The following is a 23,012-nucleotide window of genomic DNA, read 5'->3' on the forward strand; positions in this document are numbered from 1 at the left end:
TAAACAGAAAAGTTAGAATTTGTAGCTTTTGGTAAACATGGATTGAAGGGTGAAATTACTTCTGCGTTCAGAGGATAGAAACGTTGCCAAACATAAAGATGAAGCGTTCAAGGGATTCAAACGTGCTTCTCTCCTCTCCAACGCAAAACCAAACACATCCTAAGTAACTTAATCAACTAATTTGGGTAAGTTCAGTAATCACTTTAACTGTCTCACTTTTTTCATTAATTATTAGATATTCAAATTTTATTTTATATATACAACAGTTTATTAATCAGTAACAATCTTTTAAATAAAATTTAAATTTGTGATAAATTTGTCCAAAATCTATCTAGAAAACAAAACCTATCTAATTCTAATCTAATATAATTCATTGAAATATTAATCAATCCTTAATTGCATATAGCTACAGCCGCATGTGTCTAATATAATATCTATCGGAGACATAAAAGGCATGAGTATGAGTAGTGGCTTCTACTTCAATTAAGCGAGAGTGGATTAAAGGCTAACACACACAATAACCTTAGCTTGATGAATGGTTATTACCAATGCCATTACATTATAAGAATAAATTAGTACAAGCCTCATGAAAAAGCTCAAGTATAAGACCATGGTACTTATTGAAGTTCATGGAGATATAATAGTTGAGTAGTCTAAATCTCTGGCTTTTTTAATGTGATATGTTGTTATCATCTCCACATGGACTCCCTAATATCCTCTCTTGTATCATAAGAGCATTTCTCTATTGTTTTGCTGTTGCCTCCTGCATCTCTCTTCCAGCCTTCTCTCCCTAATCAATTGTTCAAGTCTCTCTTGCACCATGACTTGTGCGACGCTTGACACCGAAGGCATCCAATCAGAGACTGATGAACTCTCTGCTTTCTCTATGGAAGACATACTAAGCCTCCTACAACTACTACAACATAAGGCCTTCAATCCTCTCTGCTTTGAGGATTTCATTGCTTCGAAACAAAGACAAATTAAAAGTCTTTCAAGGAAGTAGGTTTAATTTGTGCATTAATAATAATCAAATCTTTTATTCACAATTCATCAGTAACAGTGGGAGATAACAATGGATTTAATTATTATGTTCGTTCTAAGTACATTTAGAAATTAAATTAGGTGTTAGCTTGGAAGGTAGATGGGGGACTTGGTTATAGTTAATAGTTAATTAACTAACTCTGAATGAACATGGTAGTGGCACTTCTAATGTTCCTATTTTACTGAATCTAAACTTGGTAAATTTTTCTGGAATTGCATGCCTGAAGCATTTTTTCTCAGCCGGGGCAATGAGAAAATTATTTACTTTTATTTCTTTAGGATCACAAGACTTTTCTGAATCCCAGTAGTTTTTTGTTCACCTACAGTGGAGTTTTCTACTATCAAGGATATGCTCCTGGTGAGGCAAAAATGATCACACTCTTTACCAAATTTCAGATTATGATAGAATCACTGGAAATATTTTTTTAGTGGACAACTTCAATAAATTTATGTGACCTACTAACCTACTTCAACTCCACACCTCTATATGCAAGTATATCAAAATATCAGTTACATGAAAAAATAGTCTAAAAAAATAATAAACTAAAAATAATCACCTCAACCAAATCAAGTTTGAGCCTCATGACAGAATCCAATCCTTCAAATCTTGATATTATTGAATGATTCCCTGTATATAAATAGCAAACAAATATGATCTTTTGAGTAGACATATATTCAAATTGGTATGTCCATCCTTAATAGATCCATGGATATCTACCACATAAGCATGAGTGCATGACTCCAAAACATATTGCCATTCATAAAGCAAAACAACAAAATAGCAAGCCCAACAACAATGAGCTAGTGCAGCATAACCATTATAAAAAAACAAACTAGCATTCCTTAATTTGAGCAATTAAGAATTGTGCCACCATGGATAGCAAAACTAATAAAAGCAAACTAATTCTAAACAATTAAGATCCAAGACAATGACTTTGACAATAACATCGAGCATAGAAAAATCTTTAAAAAACTTTACCTGAAAGCAGCAAAAAAAGTCACATTGTTAGAAGTGCTCCGCTGGTGCTGTACCTCGGCAAGCCAGATCTCTATTTACCTCTTCCGTTCATCTTCACTTCACTCGCCAATCACACAAATCTTCTTCTCACATTCTTTTATATCATGGAGTAAAAATAAGAAAGAAAAAATGACAACGGAGAGTGGGAGTGAGAATAAGCCACAAGACTCTCATTGACCAAATAATTCTTCTAACAGAATAATAGAAGATAGTACTATTTGTTATAGCAGATGATGTCACTTCTCCCACCAAACCACCAAAATTTGATTTTCCATGTGAGTAATAATAAGAGAATTACTTTCCCCACCTAAGCGCAATCAATTCATTTTTTCCTTTTTGAGATGGTTCATTAGGTCCCACATGAAGTCAAGGTCAATCAATTCATTTTTTTGAGACAAGGAGCAAACAATGGGGGGATTCCACTGCAGCAGATAATGCCCCAGTATTTACTTCAGGCTTGAAAAAGAAAGTGAAGGAAATTATGATCCATTTAAACAGAATATGACCAGTAACCATCCCAAGAATTAAATACAACATAAGAGAAAAATAAACACTGCGAAAGAAAAAGAATGAATTTTTTTAATTAGAAAATAAAGAAAAGAAAATTGTAAGATATAACAATATATGAAACCAGCAAAAAGATATGCAAAGCATCAAGTTTAAACTAACATATCACCATGTATGGATATTAAAAGGGAGTCTTGATACTTTTCTGAGCATCATATGCAATATATGTTCACATACTATTACTAAACCCTACGCGTATACACATTTGCTTGCACAATGGAGCAAAGAGACTTCACAGGCTCACAATAAAGTTCACCAGGATTTGCAGCCCCTATAAAGGGCCAGCTGCCGGCCGGGCATAAGGTACTCCTTAGCACAAGATAAGCATCACATCCAATAAACACTAGATTTTCTAGGTGTATCTGAATAATCTCTATTCTCTTTCTTATATTATCCTCCTCAAAGACATCTAAATGTCTGAAAATTGAAATTTTTTAATAATTAATATTTTTTCAAGAAAAACAGGTTTCTTTTCCCCCATTTTAAAAACTAAATGATAAAAAAAATAAAAAATACCACACCCTATCAATCCAACAAGAAATGGTGCCTCACTGTAATACATATACACAAACATATTGTGTAAATACAAACCTGGTGCTATAGAATGCATTGTGTGCTTCAAATTGCAAAAATACGTGTCAAACACGGTAAAGAGTGTTTCAGATTGCATTTGTCTCCTCTCCATAACATCTAGGGCAAAAGTTGCAGCCTTGTAGTCAGCTTCAACCTACAGAAAGTATCAATTCAATCTTATCTCAAACAATAACCAGAACAATCATAATAAGTGATTTATATATAAAAATTACCTCCACTTTTATCTTAGAGATCAATTCATGATTAGTTCTCTTTCTGTCATTATCTAGGAACTGATTTGATGCCTCCATGTTTATTCTCTTTTTATTTTTCTTGCTTTTAAATTTCTGATCATCGTCTTTCTTCTCAAACATCCCAAGATCTTCATCAAATGAAAGAGACAAAAACACCTGAAGCATTATAAAACAACAGACATCACTCAACAGCTTTATGCTGAATGAAAAACCTTCCACAAAAAATTTAATGAGCTTTGCAAAGAGAACTTATGATTCTATCACTCTATCAGTTTATAAAGCGCAACATCAACTTATTAGAGAAATAGAAAATTGACAAAGTACAGAATTCAAACACAAAATAGAACTAAATGAATTAGTAACTCCCATAAGAAATGAAACCTATTCAAGGGAATCAGGATGCAACTGACAATTATTAGCCTTAATATAAGTCAACTTTTATAAAATAAAACAGCTCAAACCCTGGGCAAAGAAAACGCAGCTGAAAACCCCAAATCAAAAAGATAAAAAATTCAGAAGCAGAGATCGAGAAAATCCGTACATGAGGGGGAAGCCGGTTGAGATCTCAGACCAGAATGTGTCAACCAGGTTGTTGAGGTTCCACTCAGACGACGAATTCGAGTAGCTACGGTTAGGATTGTGGGTGGGGATCGTAGCGATTGGTGATTTCAGAATAATAAAGGAAGAAATTGGCGAAGATTAAAGAGAAATACGAACTGGAAGGAAAAAAACCGGGTTAAAGAGCTAGGGTTTGGGAGTGAGAGCGAGAGAGCATGAAAGAGAAAGAAAGAGAAAGTGACAGAGAGAAACCTTCCAAACTGCTTCGCCATACTGGTGCTCATGATCTCGTTCAGACACGCCGAAGAAGAAGCCCATTGCGGTAACGGTAACACCGCAGGGGATGGCGATGATGGCAGAAGGTGAGTGCTCAAGAATCAGAAGAACCACTCTATCGTCGTTCATCTTGCGCCTCTTGGTCGAACTCCTTCCTCCGGGTGAGACACTGCTTTCCACTACAACAATCAAACTATCCAAATCCAGCTCTGAATAGGAATTATTGCTTCTATTGAGTTGAATAACTTCCAAGTCAGGAGAAATCGACGAAACGACACCAGTTCAGGCCCTCTGCGCAGGCACATTGAAAACCCCGCTGGTAGGGGTGGAAAAAGGCCAGGCGGCCTGCCAGGGGCCTGCAGCCTGGCCTGCATTTGGCCTGGCCTATTATAAAATAGGCACATGCTCAGGCTATTATAAAGGCCTTATTATGTTAATAGGCCAGGCCCAGGCTCACTAATTAGCTTGGCCTGGCCTGTTAGGCCTGTCTGGGCCTTTTAATACATAATTATATATATAAATAATTTTTTATTATTAACAAAATAATGAGATATTTTAAATTTACTATATTTAATTATAAATAATTTTATATATTTTAAATACTTTAAAGTTTAAAAATTCTTATAAATATTAAATATGACATTTTATATATAAATATGTTTATTAAAAAATATTTTTTTTAAAATAATATTTTTATTTTTGTAAAAAAAATTAGCAGGCCTTTTAACAGGCTTCAGGCCAGGTCAGGCTTAGTACTCTGAAAAAAGCCTATAACAGGCTGCAGGATGATATGTAAAAAATTAATTTCACGTAATTACCGGCAAGTATACCGGGTCGTATCAAGTAATAAAACTCACTAAGAGTGAGGTCGATCCCACGGAGATTGGTAGATTAAGCAACTTCAGTTAAATGGTAGATTTAGTCAAGCAAACATGGTTTTGATTTCATGAGATTTGTGATTTTTGAACATAATTGCAAAAATTTAAATGGCAAGGAATTTAAAGAACTAGAAGAGAGAAAGAAGATGAAAGTAAATAACTGAAACTTAAAATGCAAGAAACTTAAATGACATTAAAGATAAATTGCAAGAAAGTAAAGATTGCAGAATTTTAAAGAGCATAAGAGTAAATAGCAAGAAATATAGAAACAGAATATAAATGACAAGAATAATGAATTGCAAGAATGTAGAAGGGAAATGGGTAATGGGTATTCAAACAACTAAAGAGAAAAAGAAATGAGAATTGATGATGGAGAGGATCATTAGGGATCAGAGGTGCAAATTCTCCTGAATTGATGTTGGTCAATTCCTTCTCAATCATGGGTATAGATCCTTGGCAACTTGTGGGTAATTGAGTCCCAATCTCTTGGTAACTCAATTTCTCTCAACACAACCAATTGCCACTCTCGTGATCTAATTGTTCATGAGAAGAGATGAAGTTCAATTCCTAATCCAAGCCACACAACTTCCAGAATCTCAACTAAGGGAGGTTACATCTCACATACCAACCAAAGTATATTGATTAAGGAAATCATGAAAGGATGAACTCTAAACTGAATTATGTGACTCCTTTCTCAAATTCACCACATAATTCATATAGATTAATCCCTCTCTCGATGGTGATTGAATCTTTGAAAAACAAGAGTTTCCTCTTGGATTAACCACTTGAATTAAGAAGGAGGAGAAGAGTTATCAATTCATTCAAACAAGCAGAGCTCTTCCCCCTAATGAAAATGGGGTTTAGTGAATCATAGCTCAAATTTCAACAACAATTTCAAAGATGAAAATTAAACTAAGTGTAGAGAAGAATGAAGAAGAAGAAGAAGAAGTTCTTCAAACTGTAATTCAAAGTTGCAAGAAAAACAAAATAGAAAATCGGTGAGAAAAAGTAGAGAATAGAAATTACTAGTGTAATAGAAAATGTCTAAGTGTCAAAAAAGTCTAAAAACAAGTTCAAAAGCAAAAAGTAAAAAAAGTCCTTCCAAGTATCAAACTCTTCTCTATTTATACTACTCCTAAAACTCCTTCAGAGATCTTTGATTTAGGCTAACAATGTGGGCTTTCTCTTTGTTGAATTCCTGGCTCAATGGAAGAAGTGTTGCTAAACAGGGGAGAAGGAGCTTGTTCATAATGTTCCTGGCCCAATGGCTTGGCGTTTTTTGCCAATAACGCTAGCCTTAATGCACGTTGGCAACGTGCATGGTATTTTCCTGAGAGTAGGCTTTGATACTTGGGCGTTGTTAGCTCAAGTTGTTGCTAACAACTTGGTTTTCTTCTTCTTGACTCCACTTTCATGCTTAATGTTGCCCAGAATTTGAGTGTCAATCCTCTGCTTCAATATGGACTATCATATATCATTAGAAAGCTTAGAATGTCTTCTTTCTAATGCACTTAAAATCATCTCAATTGGATTTTCCTATCTCAAGTTATACTTCCTCAAAGAAGGTAAGGTCGGGCTGCCAAGTTTGTTGAAGTTGTTGCTGAACACGCCCCCTTGTTGGCACGTTGGCAACGTGCTCGCTGCTCCCCTCCAGGGCTGCCTTCTGGCTTCAACTTTGCTTGTCACGTTGCCTTGGAACATGCCTATAGAGCTTGGCGTTGGCAACGTGCTCGAGTGAGGGGGGTTGCTCTCCAAGCTTGCTTGCTACGTTGCCTTGGATAACGCCCATGCACTCAGCGTTGGCAACGTGCTGGCTTCCTTCCAGGACAGCTTCCTTGCTTGGCGTTGTCACAAAACACTTTCTTGTTGGTGGCATTGGTAACGTGCTAGAGTCTTGAGATTGCCCTCCAGGGTTGCCTTCTAGTTTCCAACCTTGCTTGCAACGTTGTCCCTAAACACGCCTTTGGATTCTGGCGTTGGCAACGTGCTGGCTCCCTTTCCTGGACAGCCTCCTTGCTTGGTGTTGCTTGCCTCCGTTACTATCAAGCACGCCCCTGCATCTCTTGGCTGGCAACGTGCTCGAACTCATTGTTGGCCCAAGATCTTGCTTGTTGCGTTGCCAATGAACACGCCTTCAGAACTTGGCGTTGGCAACGTGCATGCTTCTTCCCCTGAGTTAGCTTCTTGCTTGGCGTTTTCTTGGGACACGCTCATGCTCTCCCAGTCCAGCAACGTGCTTGAGTTTCCTTATGGTACCAAGCTATTCTTGCAACGTTACCCTGGAAAACGCCAATGGAAGCTGGCGTTGGCAATGTGCTCGAGTGGAGGTCAGGGGTGCCTTGAGTGTGTGTCTAGCGTTGCTTTGAAACACGCCAATGAAAGCTGGCGTTGGTAACGTGCTCGAGCTCCCCTAGCTCCTCTCCAAGGCCTTGCTTTCTTGCTGCGTTACTGGCCAACATTGTTCACAAGCACGCCTTTGTTCCAGCATGGTGGTAACGTGCTCGAACCTCTTCATGGCACTAAACTTTGTTTGCTGCGTTGCCTTGGAGAACGTTAATGAACCTTCAAGTTGGCAATGTCCTTGTGGCTGCCTTCTTGCTCCAAGCTTTGCTCACCACGTTGCTATTGCACACACCTTTATACTCCAGCGTTGGCAACGTGCTATCCTCCTTCCCTGGACCAAGTCTTGCCTCCTGGCGTTATTGCCAAGCACTCAAGTAGAAGTGCAAGTTGGCAACGTGCAAACCCCTGCTTCTTTGCCAAGCTTGATGTATCTTTAAGCCTTCTTGCTCTCATTCTTGCTCCATTACTTTCTAGCTTCATTACCTAGCATAAACCAAAGAAACTTCCTCAAAGTTTTGCTATCTTATGAAATAAATTTCAAGGGAATCATTCACATCAACTTGTTTATAAACTCCTTGAATGTTTGCATGAATTTGGCCAACAATTTTACCTAGTTCTTGGTGTTTTAATGCATGGAGGTAAAACTCATAAAATTGCTAGTTTATTTCAAAGATAATGAATGAAACTAAGCTAAAACTAACTAAACTGACTAGCTAATATAGCAAATATGCGAATGCATCATAACACCAAACTTAAAATATTGCTTGTCCTCAAGCAAGAGATAAAATAATTTGACAAAAGAGTTTAAGATGCAAGAATTGAATGTATTAACAGAGAAGAATTCTTCCATGAAATATGTCATCCTCAATTGTGTAGTCATCTGTTTAGTGTAACTGATCAAGACTAATCTAAATTCTTAGTTGAAATGCTTGCTCCAATACTAGGTTGGTTAATTTCACTAGACTCTTTTTCTATACCTTAGCACATAGTCCTTAAGCTATTCTTTTCTCTACTTTTCTTTTCTCCCTTTTTCACTTTTCCTTTGTTTCAATTGAGCTAAAAATCTTGTCTTAAGGCGGCTCTTTAGCATAAGCTTTCAATCAACAATCCCAAACCAGTTGGTTTAAGTTGTTAAGTGTTGAAGCACTCTTAAAGATTTACTAACTCAAGCCTCTCTCCTTAACACATTCAATCACAGGCATATAACATTGAAACTTTATCTGGATAGTGGTGTCCAGCACCTCTTTGGGTTGCTAAATGTTCTGTTATAGAGCTACTCTTGAATGTGAGTTTTCAATCAATAATCCCGAGTTAGTTAACTCATGTTACCGGGTGATGAAGCACCCCTCGGATTTACTAGCCCAAGTATGTCTCCCAACATCAATCACCACAGACACATATCCAAATTTTTGTCATTGATGCCTAGCCTTTCATTCTTTTTATTCTTTGTTTTCTTTATTTCTCTTTTTTTTTCTTCTCTTCAAAATTTTGTGTATTACTTCATTGTTAAGGATCTTTGTGCTTCTAACTTCTTGAGTCTTATGGCCCTTAACCAACTAGTTTTGTATAAGCAAGCATCTTAACTCCTTTTGATTTCTTGAGCCCTTGATTCGTTCACAATGAAAGCATATATGTACTAACACTTTGTATCAGACAATCTTGTTCTCCTAGGCTAGATTTCTCTCTGTCTTTGTTCAAACTACATCTTTTATTCCATTGACAAGTAAAAGTATTTAAGACAAGCAAACATTCCAAGCATGTGAGTGATATATGGAATAGGCAACATAACTGAGAATGCATAAAGGAAAACAACTTAGAAGGTATACCATCTTTCAGACATACATCTTCTTTATTTAAAGTACTAAAGAAAAGAACTTCACCACCTTTAGTCTTTATGTCCCTTTCCTTTGCCCTTTGGATCTTCTTTCTTTTTCTTTCTTATTTTTCCTTGTTGTTTTGTTGTTGAGTCCCCCTCTTCTCTTTTCCATACTCCTGAGCTTATCATCTTCTCCTTTAGCCTCTCAGCATTGAATCTCACCCTTGCAAGTTCCTGCTCTTCAAATACCTTGCGCGCTTCATTAAAACTTTTGATTTGTGGGTTGAGCAATGGGGGTGCTCCACAAAGGTAGCTGAGTTTTTCTTGGGTGCATATATCATAGTCAATTCTATCTCTATGTCTGGCCTCCTTGAACATTCTGCTTTCATTGAACTCTGTGAAATGTGTCATGTCTAGCATCCAACCTATGGAGAAGCTCCCTTTGTTGAGCTTGCTCTTTCCTTAGTTGAGCTTGTTCCTGTATTACCTTTTCCATGGATCTTTCATATTCAACAGTTGAATTGTTGATGACTTCATACATCTTGGCATATTGTTCTTGTTGTAGTTCCACCATGTGTGTTTGATATTCATTTTGCTGACTCATCCATTGAATTTGAACTTCTCTTTGCTGATTCATTACCTGCCAAAGGTCCCTTTGTTGTTGAGCTTGTTCCTCTTGGCTTCTTTGAATTTGTGAATATTGCCCAGAGATTCCTTCCAAAGCGGCTTGGAGTTGATTCATGTTCAAGGTACTTGTTTCTTCCATTTCTTGAGGCTCTTCCTCTTGTCTTGCTTCTTTCCTTTTCTTTTTTCTTGCTAAAGGTTGTCTCTCCAATTGGGTTGTGGTGACAAATTCCAATCTCTCCTTGGTGAGAGGCTTTCCAATAGATACCACGTCAGTTTCTTCAAATTCTTCGAGAGGTACTCTAGCTTCTTCACATAAGCGTAGAATAGTACTAGGATATCCTAGCCAGCTATCCTGTTTGACCTTCTGAGCTATGTCAATGATGTTCTTGGCTATAATTTCTCCAACATTGATCTCCCCTCCTTTCATTATGCAGTGGATCATTATTGCTCTATTCACTGTTACTTCAGAATTATTTGAAGTAGAAATCAATGATCTCCTCACTATGTCATGCCATCCTTTTGCTTGAGGTATGAGATCACCTCTTCTGAGTTTGAGTGGTTGTCCTTGTGAATCCAACACCCAATCCGTGCCTACTTTGCACAGGTCACCTAACACATCTACATACCTTGGATCATTTTTAACTCTTTCCTCATAGCTAGCTTGTTTGAACCGTTTTGGTTTGACCTTTAGCACCCTGTTGATGGCATTTGGACTAAAGTCAACAGTCACCCTCTTACATAGCTCATGTATGGCTCTTCATCATCAAATTCTCTTATCACATTAGTGTAAAACTCATGGATGAGAACCATGCTCACTTCTTGAGGTTGGTTACAGAGAAGCTCCCATCCCCTCTTCCTAATTATTTTTTGTATCTCAGAGTATTCCTCCTTTCTTAGCTTGAAAGGTAACTCCGGGACAACGTCTTTGCCTGACATCCAACTAAAGATGCGCTCATTGTGTTTGGATTTGAATCTTCTTCGATCAAAGGTGTTTTGTTCTTCACCTTCTACGGGTTGCTTGTCCTTCCTAGCTCTTGATGATGAGGCCATTGAAATTCAATTGCAAGGGTCAAATCCTCCAACACCAAACTTAGAGGAATGCTTGTCCTCAAGCATAAAGAGAATAATTATGAAAGGGGTGTAGATGGATATGGTGACAAGGTAAGGAATACAAGCTTGAAAGTGATTGTGAGAGGGAATGAAGAAGGGGGTGGTTCGGGTAAGCTACGGGAAATGGTGCACTCTAAATTTTGTTGAGCAAAACATAGGATCAAAGCTAAAATCTGCAAAGCAAGGATGATTTAAAAGTTGAGTGTGATTTCGGTTGAGGTGAATTGATGAAATGGGGTGATGGAGAATGGTATATAAGTGAGGATAAAGTGAGGTTTGATGATTGTGGTTGGAGTGGTTAAAGTGATATTTATGATGGGGGAATGGTCTTGAAGGTTCGGTCAAGGCATAGGGAAAATGAATCTTCTTTGCCAAATGCATGCTAAGGTGTTTTCCTCAATGCACACAATCCAAGGTATATATGGATGTACAAAGCCCAAGGTGCATGTGACTTCTCCTTTCTTTTGTGTGTGTCCGTGATCCTTCCTTCAAGATTCTCCCATCACTTCTTTCTTTCACTTCCCTGCAGCAAGAATACAAAGACGTTATAATTTCTTGTATTTGGACTCATACTTTTTTTTTTTATGATTGCTTTCATATCACTAAAAGAAATAACTACACTGTTGTTCCATGGTCTAGCATTTTCGTGTATATATGGACACCAAACTTAGTTTGTGACTAAGTGTTGTAAAAAGAGACTTTTGCAATTATTTCAAGATTGGCCACACCAAACTTAGTTCCTTGCATACACTATATGCTAGTTCACTCTTTATTATCACTAAAGTATGAAAATAAAAGACTCCTGTGCATGGGTTGCCTCCCATGAAGCGCTTGTTTATCGTCCTTAGCTTGACATTGCAGCTCTTTTGCTCATGTTAGTAAGTGCACATTTTCTTCCTTGCTCCAGGGGCCACCAAGATAAAGTTTCACCCTATGCCCATTAACTGTGAAAGTCTATTTTGAGGCTTCATCAAGTAATTCCATATAGCCATGAGGGGATACTTTGGTGATGGTGTATGGACCAGTCCATCTAGACCTGAGCTTTCCAGGGAAAATCTTCAGTCTTGAGTTGAATAGCAACACTTTTTGGCCTGGTTCGAATGTTCTTTGGGAGATCCTCTTGTCATGCCACCTCTTTGTTCTTTCTTTGTATATTCTGGCATTTTCATATGCCTCCAATCTGAATTCCTCTAATTCATTGAGTTGTAGTAACCTCTTTTCTCCTGCTACTTGAGCATCTAAATTCAAAAGTTTGGTGGCCCAAAAGGCCTTGTGTTCAAGCTCCACAGGGAGATGGCATGCCTTCCCATACACCAGCTAAAATGGAGATTTTCCTATGGGTGTTTTGAATGCTGTTCTGTATGCCCAAAGTGCATCATCCAGCTTCTGAACCCAATCCTTTCTTGTTGCTCCCACAGTTTTCTCCAGAATCCTCTTTAGTTCTCTGTTAGCAAGTTCAGCCTGCCCATTTGTCTGTGGGTGATAAGGTGTGGCCACTTTGTGAGTAACTCCATATTTGTTGAGTAGAGAATTTAATTGCTTGTTATTGAAGTGGCTTCCTCCATCACTTATAAGTCCCTTGGGCACTCCGAATCTAGTGAAGATGTTTTTCTTTAGGAATTGCAATACCACGTTGGTATCACATGTGGTGGTGGCTATTGCTTCTACCCATTTTGAAACATACTCTACTGCCACCAAAATGTATTTGAATTTGTAGGATGGAGGGAAGGGTCCCATGAAGTCTATTCCCCACAAATCAAAGAGCTCCACTTCCAAAATGAACTTCTGAGGCATCTCATTTTTCCTTGTCAAACCCCCTGTTCTTTGACATTCATTGCAATGGCTCACAAAGTCTCTAGCATCCTTGAAGATGGAAGGCCAGTAGAAGCCACTTTGAAGCACCTTTGCAGCAGTTCTTTCAGCTCCAAAATGGCCACCATAGCTTGAGTTGTGACAATGCCATAGTATGTCCTTCATCTCAACCTCCGGTACACACCTTCTTATCATTCCATCTGGGCATCTTTTGAATAGAAATAGTTCATCCCAGAAGAAGAACTTGGCCTCATGTAACAACTTCTTGACTTGTTGTTGTGTGTATTCTTGTGGGATGATCCTTCCTGCCTTGTAGCTGGTCATGTCTGCGAACTAAGGGATATGTTGAATTTGCAAGAGGTGCTCATCTGGAAATTCTTCATTTATTGATTGAAGATTGTCTTGACATGCATCTTGTGGCACCCTTGATAGATGGTCAGCAACTTGATTTTCACTACCTTTTCTATCCTTTATCTCAATGTCAAACTCTTGTAGGAGCAGTACCCATCTGATTAGCCTTGGTTTGGCATCCTGTTTTGACATAAGATACTTAAGAGCAGCATGGTCAGTATATACTAAAGCTTTAGATCCAATCAAATATTGTCTAAACTTATCAAAAGCATATACCACAGCTAGTAACTCTTTCCCTGTTGTAGTGTAATTTCTTTGCGTTTCATTCAATACCTTACTTGCATAGTAGATAACATGAAGCTTCTTTTCCTTCCTCTGCCCCAACACAACACCAATTGCAAGGTCACTTGCATCAAACATGAGTTCAAAAGGCAATCCCCAACTTGGGGGTGTGATGATTGGTGCTGTGGTGAGCTTAGCTTTTAAAGTTTCAAAGGCATGTTTACATTCATCATCAAAGAGGAACGGATTGTTTACCACCAGCAGATTGCTTAGTGGCTTTGCTATTTTGGAAAAATCTTTGATGAATCTTCTATAGAATCTAGCATGCCCTAAGAAGCTTCTAACAGCTTTCACACTAGTTGGTAAAGGAAGTTTTTCTATAATTTCTACTTTTTCCTTGTCAACTTCTATACCCTCTCTTGAAATTTTGTGACCAAGAACAATGCCTTCGGGTACCATGAAATGGCATTTCTCTCAGTTTAAAACCAAATTGGTTTCTTGGAACCTCTTCAAGACTAGGGAAGATGGTGCAAGCAAGTATTGAAAGAATCACCAAAGACAGAGAAATCATCCATAAAGACTTCAATAAATTTTTCTACCATGTCCGAGAAGATTGATAGCATGCATCTCTAAAAGGTAGCTGGGGCATTACACAGTCCGAATGGCATTCTCCTGTAAGCAAAGACTCCAAAAGGGCAGGTAAAGGAGGTCTTCTCTTGATCCATGGGGTCAACTACTATTTGGTTATATCCAGAGTATCCGTCAAGGAAACAGTAATAAGCATGGCCAGCCAGCCTTTCCAGCATCTGGTCAATAAAAGGAAGGGGGAAATAGTCCTTTCGTGTGGCATCATTCAGCCTCCTATAGTCAATGCACATCCTCCATCCAGTCACTGTTCTTGTTAGAATAATCTCATTCTTCTCATTGACAATGACAGTCATCCCACCTTTCTTTGGTACTACTTGAACTGGGCTAACTCATGGACTGTCAGAGATGGGATAAATGATCCCAGCTTTACATAGCTTCAGTACTTCTTTTTGGACCACCTCTTTCATTGTGGGATTCAATCTTCTCTGAGGTTGTACCACTGGTTTAGAATTTTCCTCCAAGAGTATTTTGTGCATGCAAATGGCAGGGCTTATGCCTTTCAAGTCATCAATGGTCCATCCCAACGCCTCTTTGTTAGCTCTCAATACTACAAGTAGCTTTTCTTCTTCCTCTGCATTTAATGTAGAATTGATGATCACTGGGAGGCTGTCCTTTTCACCAAGAAATGCATACTTAAGATGAGGGGGTAGTGGTTTCAAATCTTGTTGTGGTGCCTCTTCTTTCTTAGTTTCACTTGGTTCCTCTGGTGCTTCCAATTTGTTCTCTTCTTGTCCTTGGATGTTCTTGGCTTCCTCCTGTTTCACTTGATGGTTTATTTCAAGTACTTCTTCAACCAAAGAATCCACCACATCAATCCTCATGCAACTCTCTTTCTCGACGGGGTGTTGCATTGCCTTGAAGACATTTATGGTCATTTGCTCATCATGTACTCTGAAAATCATCTCTCCCTTTTCCACATCAATGATTGTTCTAGCTGTAGCCAAAAAGGGTCTACCAAGGATAACTGAGTTGCTCCCCTCTTCGTCCATATCTAGGACCACAAAATCAGCTGGGAATATAAAGTTCTCCACTTTCACCAAGAGGATTTCAACTACACCATTTGGTATTTTGATAGATCTGTCAGCAAGTTGGAGTGACATCCTTGTAGGTTTCAACTCTTTTATCATCATTTTCTTCATCATGGTAAGGGGCATTAAGTTAATGCTTGCTCCCAGGTCACAGAGTGATTTGTCAATAGCTATACTCCCAATTGTGCATGGTATGAGGAAGCTGCATGGATCCTTGAGTTTCGGTGGCAATCCCTTTTGAATAATGGCACTACACTCTTGAGTGAGAATCACTGTTTCTTTCTCTTGCCAACTTCTCTTCTTGGTGATTAATTCTTTAAGAAACTTTGCATATAGTGGCATTTGTTCCAAGGCCTCTGCCAATGGGATGTTGATTTCAAGTTTCTTAAAGATTTCTAAGAACCTTGGGAATTGTTGGTCTTTCGTTCCTTTGTGTATCCTGGTTGGGTATGGAAGCTTGGGTACATAGGCTTTCACTCCTTCATTCTTGTTCTCCTATTGTGGCTTCACATTCCCCTTGTTATTGGAGTGGTTGTCTTGAGTGGGTATCTTGCTTTGTGGCTCTTTATCTTCTTTACTTTCTTGAGGTGTTGATACTTTGTCTTCACCTTGCTTGCTTGCTGTGCCTTGCTCTTTGAGTTTTGTTGCTTCCTTGTTAGAGCTTTCTCCAATTACTTTGCCACTTCTCAACTGAAGAGCTTTGTATTATTCTCTTGGGTTGGGTACTGTGTCACTTGGGAGGACATTGGTCGGCCTTTCAGCTTGTTTAGCCAATTATCCCACTTGCCGTTCAAGGCTCTTCATGGTGGCTTCATTTCTCTCTTGCACTTTGATCAAGCTTTGAGTGGACTGAGCAATTGCTTGTAGGGCTGCCTCAAGACTTGAAAGTCTACTTTCATGATGATCAATTAGTGGTATGATGGGGGTGGAATGTGGTTGCTGGAAGTTGTTTGTAGGGGTAGTGTGGTAATTTTGGGGGTTAGATGTTGGTGCGGGAATGCTATTTTGATGAGTTTGTGGATTGTGGTGAGGTGGTTGATATGTGTTTTGTGGTTTCTTGTATTGGTTAGTGTTGTTGGATGAGTGGTTTTGGTTGTGTGTGTTGCGGGAATGGTTGGAGTTGTTGTTCTTCTGCCACTGGTTTTGATTATCACCCCATCTCAGGTTGGGGTGGTTCCTCCAGGATGAGTTGTATGTGTCACCATGAAAGTCATTTTGAAATGAACTTGAGGTGTTTTGCATGTATTGAACTTGTTCTTATTGCTGCTCAGCATTGCCTGCTTCGTTTCGACCCCATTCAATTGAAGCCTGATTTGTTGTACTCACTGAAGCTAGTTGGAGGCCATCTATTCTCTTAGCCATCATTTCCATTTGTTGCTGGATTTGTTGGTGCATCAACTTGTTCTGTGCCAAGATAGTATCCACTCCTTCTAGTTCCAACACACCCTTCTTTTGAACGGGTTGGCGTTGCCTCTGATGAGCAAAGAAGTATTGGTTATTTGTCACCATGTTTATGAGATTCTGAGCTTCTTCGGCTGTATTCATCAATTGTAGCGAGCCTCCTGCAGAGTAATCCAAAGATTCTTAAGATTTTTCAGTCAACCCTTCATAGAAATTTTGAAGTTTATCCCATTAACTGAACATCTCAGGTGGACATTTTCTAATCAAGGTTTTGTATCTTTCCCATGCTTCATACAATGATTCCCCATCCATTTGAGTGAATGTTTACACCTCTATTTTTAACCTAATGATCCTCTGAGGCGGATAGAACTTGGATAGGAATTTACTCACCAGATCATCCCAAGTGTTGATACTTTTCTTGGAAAATGTCTCTAGCCATTGAAATGCCTTATCCCTCAAAGAAAATGGGAATAATAGCAGCTTGTAAACATCTGGATGCACACCATTTGTCTTGACAGTTTCACAAATTCTTAGAAAGACAGATAGGTGTTGATTTGGGTCCTCAAGGGGGCCTCCTCCATAGGAGCAATTGTTCTGCACGAGGGTGATGAGTTGAGGCTTCAATTCAAAATTGTTTGCATGAACATTGGGGGCGAGTATACTGCTCCAACAGTGTCTTGGATTTGGGAGAGTGTAAGAAGCTAGAACTCTCCTTTGAGGTGGGTTGTTATTGTTGGCAACTCCCTCTGCATGGTTATGTGAATTTCCCTCCATGACTTGGTCTTCTCCTTCTGAATCCTCTTCTCCAACAATGTTTTTCCCTGGCAACGGCGCCAAAAACTTGATACGTAAAAAATTAATTTCACGTAATTACCGGCAAGTATACCGGGTCGTATCAAGTAATAAAACTCACTAAGAGTGAGGTCGATCCCACGGAGATTGGTAGATTTAGTCAAGCAAACATGGTTTTGATTTCATGAGATTTGTGATTTTTGAACATAATTGCAAAAATTTAAATGGCAAGGAATTTAAAGAACTAGAAGAGAGAAAGAAGATGAAAGTAAATAACTGAAACTTAAAATGCAAGAAACTTAAATGACATTAAAGATAAATTGCAAGAAAGTAAAGATTGCAGAATTTTAAAGAGCATAAGAGTAAATAGCAAGAAATATAGAAACAGAATGTAAATGACAAGAATAATGAATTGCAAGAATGTAGAAGGGAATTGGGTAATGGGTATTCAAACAACTAAAGAGAAAAAGAAATGAGAATTGATGATGGAGAGGATCATTAGGGATCAGAGGTGCAAATTCTCCTGAATTGATGTTGGTCAATTCCTTCTCAATCATGGGTATAGATCCTTGGCAACTTGTGGGTAATTGAGTCCCAATCTCTTGGTAACTCAATTTCTCTCAACACAACCAATTGCCACTCTCGTGATCTAATTGTTCATGAGAAGATATGAAGTTCAATTCCTAATCCAAGCCACACAACTTCTAGAATCTCAACTAAGGGAGGTTACATCTCACATACCAACCAAAGTGTATTGATTAAGGAAATCATGAAAGGATGAACTCTAAACTGAATTATGTGACTCCTTTCTCAAATTCACCACATAATTCATATAGATTAATCTCTCTCTCGATGGTGATTGAATCTTTGAAGAACAAGAGTTTCCTCTTAGATTAACCACTTGAATTAAGAAGGAGGAGAAGAGTTATCAATTCATTCAAACAAGCAGAGCTCTTCCCCCTAATGAAAATGGGGTTTAGTGAATCATAGCTCAAATTTCAACAACAATTGCAAAGATGAAAATTAAACTAAGTGTAGAGAAGAATGAAGAAGAAGAAGAAGAAGTTCTTCAAACTGTAATTCAAAGTTGCAAGAAAAACAAAATAGAAAACCGGTGAGAAAAAGTAGAGAATAGAAATTACTAGTGTAATAGAAAATGTCTAAGTGTCAAAAAAGTCTAAAAACAAGTTCAAAAGCAAAAAGTAAAAAAAGTCCTTCCAAGTATCAAACTCTTCTCTATTTATACTACTCCTAAAACTCCTTCAGAGATCTTTGATTTGGGCTAACAATGTGGGCTTTCTCTTTGTTGAATTCCTGACTCAATGGAAGAAGTGTTGCTAAATAGGGGAGAAGGAGCTTGTTCATAATGTTCCTGGCCCAATGGCTTGGCGTTTTTGCCAATAACGCTAGCCTTAATGCACGTTGGCAACGTGCATGGTATTTTCCTGAGAGTAGGCTTTGATACTTGGGCGTTGTTAGCTCAAGTTGTTGCTAACAACTTGGTTTTCTTCTTCTTGACTCCACTTTCATGCTTAATGTTGCCCAGAATTTGAGTGTCAATCCTCTGCTTCAATATGGACTATCATATATCATTGAAAAGCTTAGAATGTCTTCTTTCTAATGCTATTAAAATCATATCAATTGGATTTTTCTATCTCAAGTTATGCTTCCTCAAAGAAGGTAAGGTCGGGCTGCCAAGTTTGTTGAAGTTGTTGCTGAACACGCACCCTCTCTTCCATGTTGGCAACGTGCCAAACCTCTCAAGGCTGAGACATGGGGCTGGCGTTGTTACTGAACACGCCCCCTTGTTGGCACGTTGGCAACGTGCTCGCTGCTCCCCTCCAGGGCTGCCTTCTGGCTTCAACTTTGCTTCTCACGTTGCCTTGGAACACGCCTATAGAGCTTGGCGTTGGCAACGTGCTCGAGTGAGGGGGGTTGCTCTCCAAGCTTGCTTGCTACGTTGCCTTGGATAACGCCCATGCACTCAGCGTTGGCAACGTGCTGGCTTCCTTCCAGGATAGCTTCCTTGCTTGGCGTTGTCACAAAACACTTCCTTGTTGGTGGCGTTGGCAACGTGCTAGAGTCTTGAGATTGCCCTCCAGGGTTGCCTTCTAGTTTCCAACCTTGCTTGCAACGTTGTCCCTAAACACGCCTTTGGATTCTGGCGTTGGCAACGTGCTGGCTCCCTTTCCTGGACAGCCTCCTCGCTTGGCGTTGCTTGCCTACGTTACTATCAAGCACGCCCCTGCATCTCTTGGCTGGCAACGTACTCGAACTCATGGTTTGCCCAAGATCTTGCTTGTTGCATTGCCAATGAACACGCCTTCAGAACTTGGCGTTGGCAACGTGCATGCTTCTTCCCCTGAGTTAGCTTCTTGCTTGGCATTTTCTTGGGACACGCTCATGCTCTCCCAGTCCAGCAACGTGCTTGAGTTTCCTTATGGTACCAAGCTATTCTTGCAACGTTACCCTGGAAAATGCCAATGGAAGCTGGCGTTGGCAACGTGCTCGAGTGGAGGTCAGGGGTGCCTTGAGTGTGTGTCTAGCGTTGCTTTGAAACACGCCAATGAAAGCTGGCGTTGGTAACGTGCTCGAGCTCCCCTAGCTCCTCTCCAAGGCCTTGCTTTCTTGCTGCGTTACTGGCCAACGTTGTTCACAAGCACGCCTTTGTTCCAGCATGGTGGTAACGTGCTCGAACCTCTTCATGTTACTAAACTTTGTTTGCTGCGTTGCCTTGGAGAACGTTAATGAACCTTCAAGTTGGCAATGTCCTTGTGGCTGCCTTCTTGCTCCAAGCTTTGCTCACCACGTTGCTATTGCACACGCCTTTATACTCCAGCGTTGGCAACGTGCTATCCTCCTTCCCTGGACCAAGTCTTTGCCTCCTGGCGTTATTGCCAAGCACTCAAGTAGAAGTGCAAGTTGGCAACGTGCAAACCCCTGCTTCTTTGCCAAGCTTGATGTATCTTTAAGCCTTCTTGCTCTCATTCTTGCTCCATTGCTTTCTAGCTTCATTACCTAGCATAAACCAAACAAAGTTCCTCAAAGTTTTGCCATCTTATGAAATAAATTTCAAGGGAATCATTCACATCAACTTGTTTATAAACTCCTTGAATGTTTGCATGAATTTGGCCAACAATTTTACCTAGTTCTTAGTGTTTTAATGTATGGAGGTAAAACTCATAAAATTGCTAGTTTATTTCAAAGATAATGAATGAAACTAAGTTAAAACTAACTAAATTGACTAGCTAATATAGCAAATATGCGAATGCATCACAGGCCAGGCCTGTTAAGAGCAAAGCCTGGCCTGGCCTGGCCTGTTTCCACCCCTACCCGCTGGCCACCAGTTCAGATCTTTGGCCTTATAAACAAGAAAAATGATAAAGAGGAAAACATGTTTGGAACTAAAGGAACCAGAAGAGTGTACCTGATTGATTGATTCCAAATCTTCAATTTGAGACTCTGTGGAGAAATCCCTAACCTGCGATGAACGGCGGGGAAGCAAAGTCCCAAGAAATAGAGGTTGTAGACAATGTTTGGTAAGGCAAAGGAAATCAAATTAGGAGATGAAGGCAAAGGGGCTAGGGTTCAATTTGATGATTACCTAATCAACCAAATCCTTGAAAAAAGGAACTTGCGTGAAGGAATCGCGAGAAAAGACACCTGACGGCGAAAGCAGAGAGGAGCACATGCACCCTTCCTGAGGAGAAGCCACGTTGGAGGAAAGCTTCCACCTGGGATGGAAGCCGGCCTGAAACGCAGAGAGCTCTCCACATCGGAGATGAATCCACGCGAATTCTGTTGTTAATAGATATATACCCTCCATTGAGTCCCATGATCCTTGCTCGTTATGATCTTTGGGTTTGGAGCGTTTTTGTGACGCTAACTGGTTAATGCATGTGATTCCTATAGCACAAGAAATTCTATGTTTTTACTACTTAGTTAGCTGTGCTTGCCAATAATTGAGGGTATATAATTGATGATTAGCACTTCACTGTTTGAAGCATCGCCACTTCCCTAATTTTCACTAAACCATCTTCCTTTCCTCTACTTCCAAATCAGATTATATGGGTAAGTCCATGGCATTCTCACGCTTCACCCTCTCCTCGTGATATTGGGTTTTTTAGTTTCCTGAAGAGGTTATCTGTTACTTTCTTATGTCACTCTTACCTTTATGGTCTGTAAAATAAAAATTATAATTACTTTCCTCATATCTCGATAATTCTTAACTGTATCTTTCATGGAGTCCAATGCTCCCTGGTTCCCATTGTTGTGAAACTCGTGGTAGAATTCTGTATTTCATAAAAACATTTGTTGTTGTCTTAAGTTTTCTACTGCTTCTGTCTCCAATATTTGAAAAACATGTACTTGAAAGAGAATACGTAGATCAGGGTTTGATTGTGTGAGTTCTTATAAATTGTTGCATTTCATAGTTGGTATTATGTCTTCTAATGGAAACATCTTTCATGAAGGCACGAAGGGCATTTAGAGCCCTAAACGGCATAATAAGGTTGCAAGCACTTATTCATGGGCACCTTGTTACGAGAAAAGCTGTGGCTACATTATGCTGTATGTATGGCATTGTCAAGTTACAAGCACTTGTTCGTGGCAGAAGAGTCAAACAGTCTGTTGTTGGGTTTGAAATCCAAGATAAGTGCAATCCATTGAAGTCTCTGATAATGTTCAAGAACTAAAATCTTATGATATCTGATATATTTCTCTTGGTGCTCTTCTAATTTTTCTTTCCCTGTGGTGTAAAGTGTGCAATTGTATGACTGATGAGTGAAATATTCAAACTATTATCATGTGTTAAATTTTCTGAGGAGAAGGCCACTTTTCAAGGGAACAGAGATTTGGTTTGTTAACTTTGTCAAAGTAGAGTTAAATGATTCCATTAAAGTATGAAATTTTTGGCTTCAAGTTTCTCTATATTAAATCCGTAGAGACATAAGGGGGAGATTGCAAGTATGCTGTTTTATTCAACTGCTAACAATATTCCTTCTCAACTACTTGTGCCTTAGGATGGCAAACCTGTCAAGCCAATTACTATAGCTACAAAAATTACAAATATGCCAGCCAATTCTTTCATCCGAAAGGTAACGTACATTGTACCATGTATGATAATTTGTGTTTTATTCAAAGTTTGCCTACTTATTGTGGATATGCTGTATTGTAGCATGTATCTTTTATTGTAAACGTGACAAGAGTTTGATTGAAACTAGAATTCAACTGTTGGATGAATGGCCTATAATTGTATTTCGTTCTGTAATATTAATTATTGACACCAGACTACAGGTCCTCACCTCTAATTGAATGGGAGCTACTTATTATCTACTAATTTGTTTAAGGAAAGCATTTTGCGGTACTGATTGGATGAGTAAAAGGCACTAATTACCCGTGATGTAATCACGAAGAAGCTATAGGAATTCATACCATCAAGATAAATATGATTGCCTATCTTAAAGTGATGTGTTTCTATTTGTACCATCTCTTATTAACAATAGTTCTTCATCTCAAATTTGAAAAAGGGATCTTCTATTGCTACATCATGTAACTCTAAGCTCTTACAATTTCCTTTTTGATATGTCCATTATGTTGAGCATGTTAAAATATTGGTATGTTGTTTTAATGTCTTGC

At 39.0% G+C, this 23,012-nt stretch overlaps 2 pseudogenes; both read right to left on the bottom strand.

Moving 5' to 3' along the window:
- Positions 1–559: 559 nt before the first annotated feature.
- On the bottom strand, positions 560–10,393 carry LOC148576267 (uncharacterized; annotated as a pseudogene).
- Positions 10,394–12,015: 1,622 nt separating this feature from the next.
- Positions 12,016–17,357, bottom strand: LOC148576268 (uncharacterized; annotated as a pseudogene).
- Positions 17,358–23,012: the final 5,655 nt, after the last annotated feature.

This window comes from Arachis ipaensis, chromosome B1 (assembly GCF_059453495.1).
Source record: "Arachis ipaensis isolate K30076 ecotype BB chromosome B1, ASM5945349v1, whole genome shotgun sequence".
Lineage (NCBI taxonomy): Eukaryota > Viridiplantae > Streptophyta > Magnoliopsida > Fabales > Fabaceae > Arachis > Arachis ipaensis.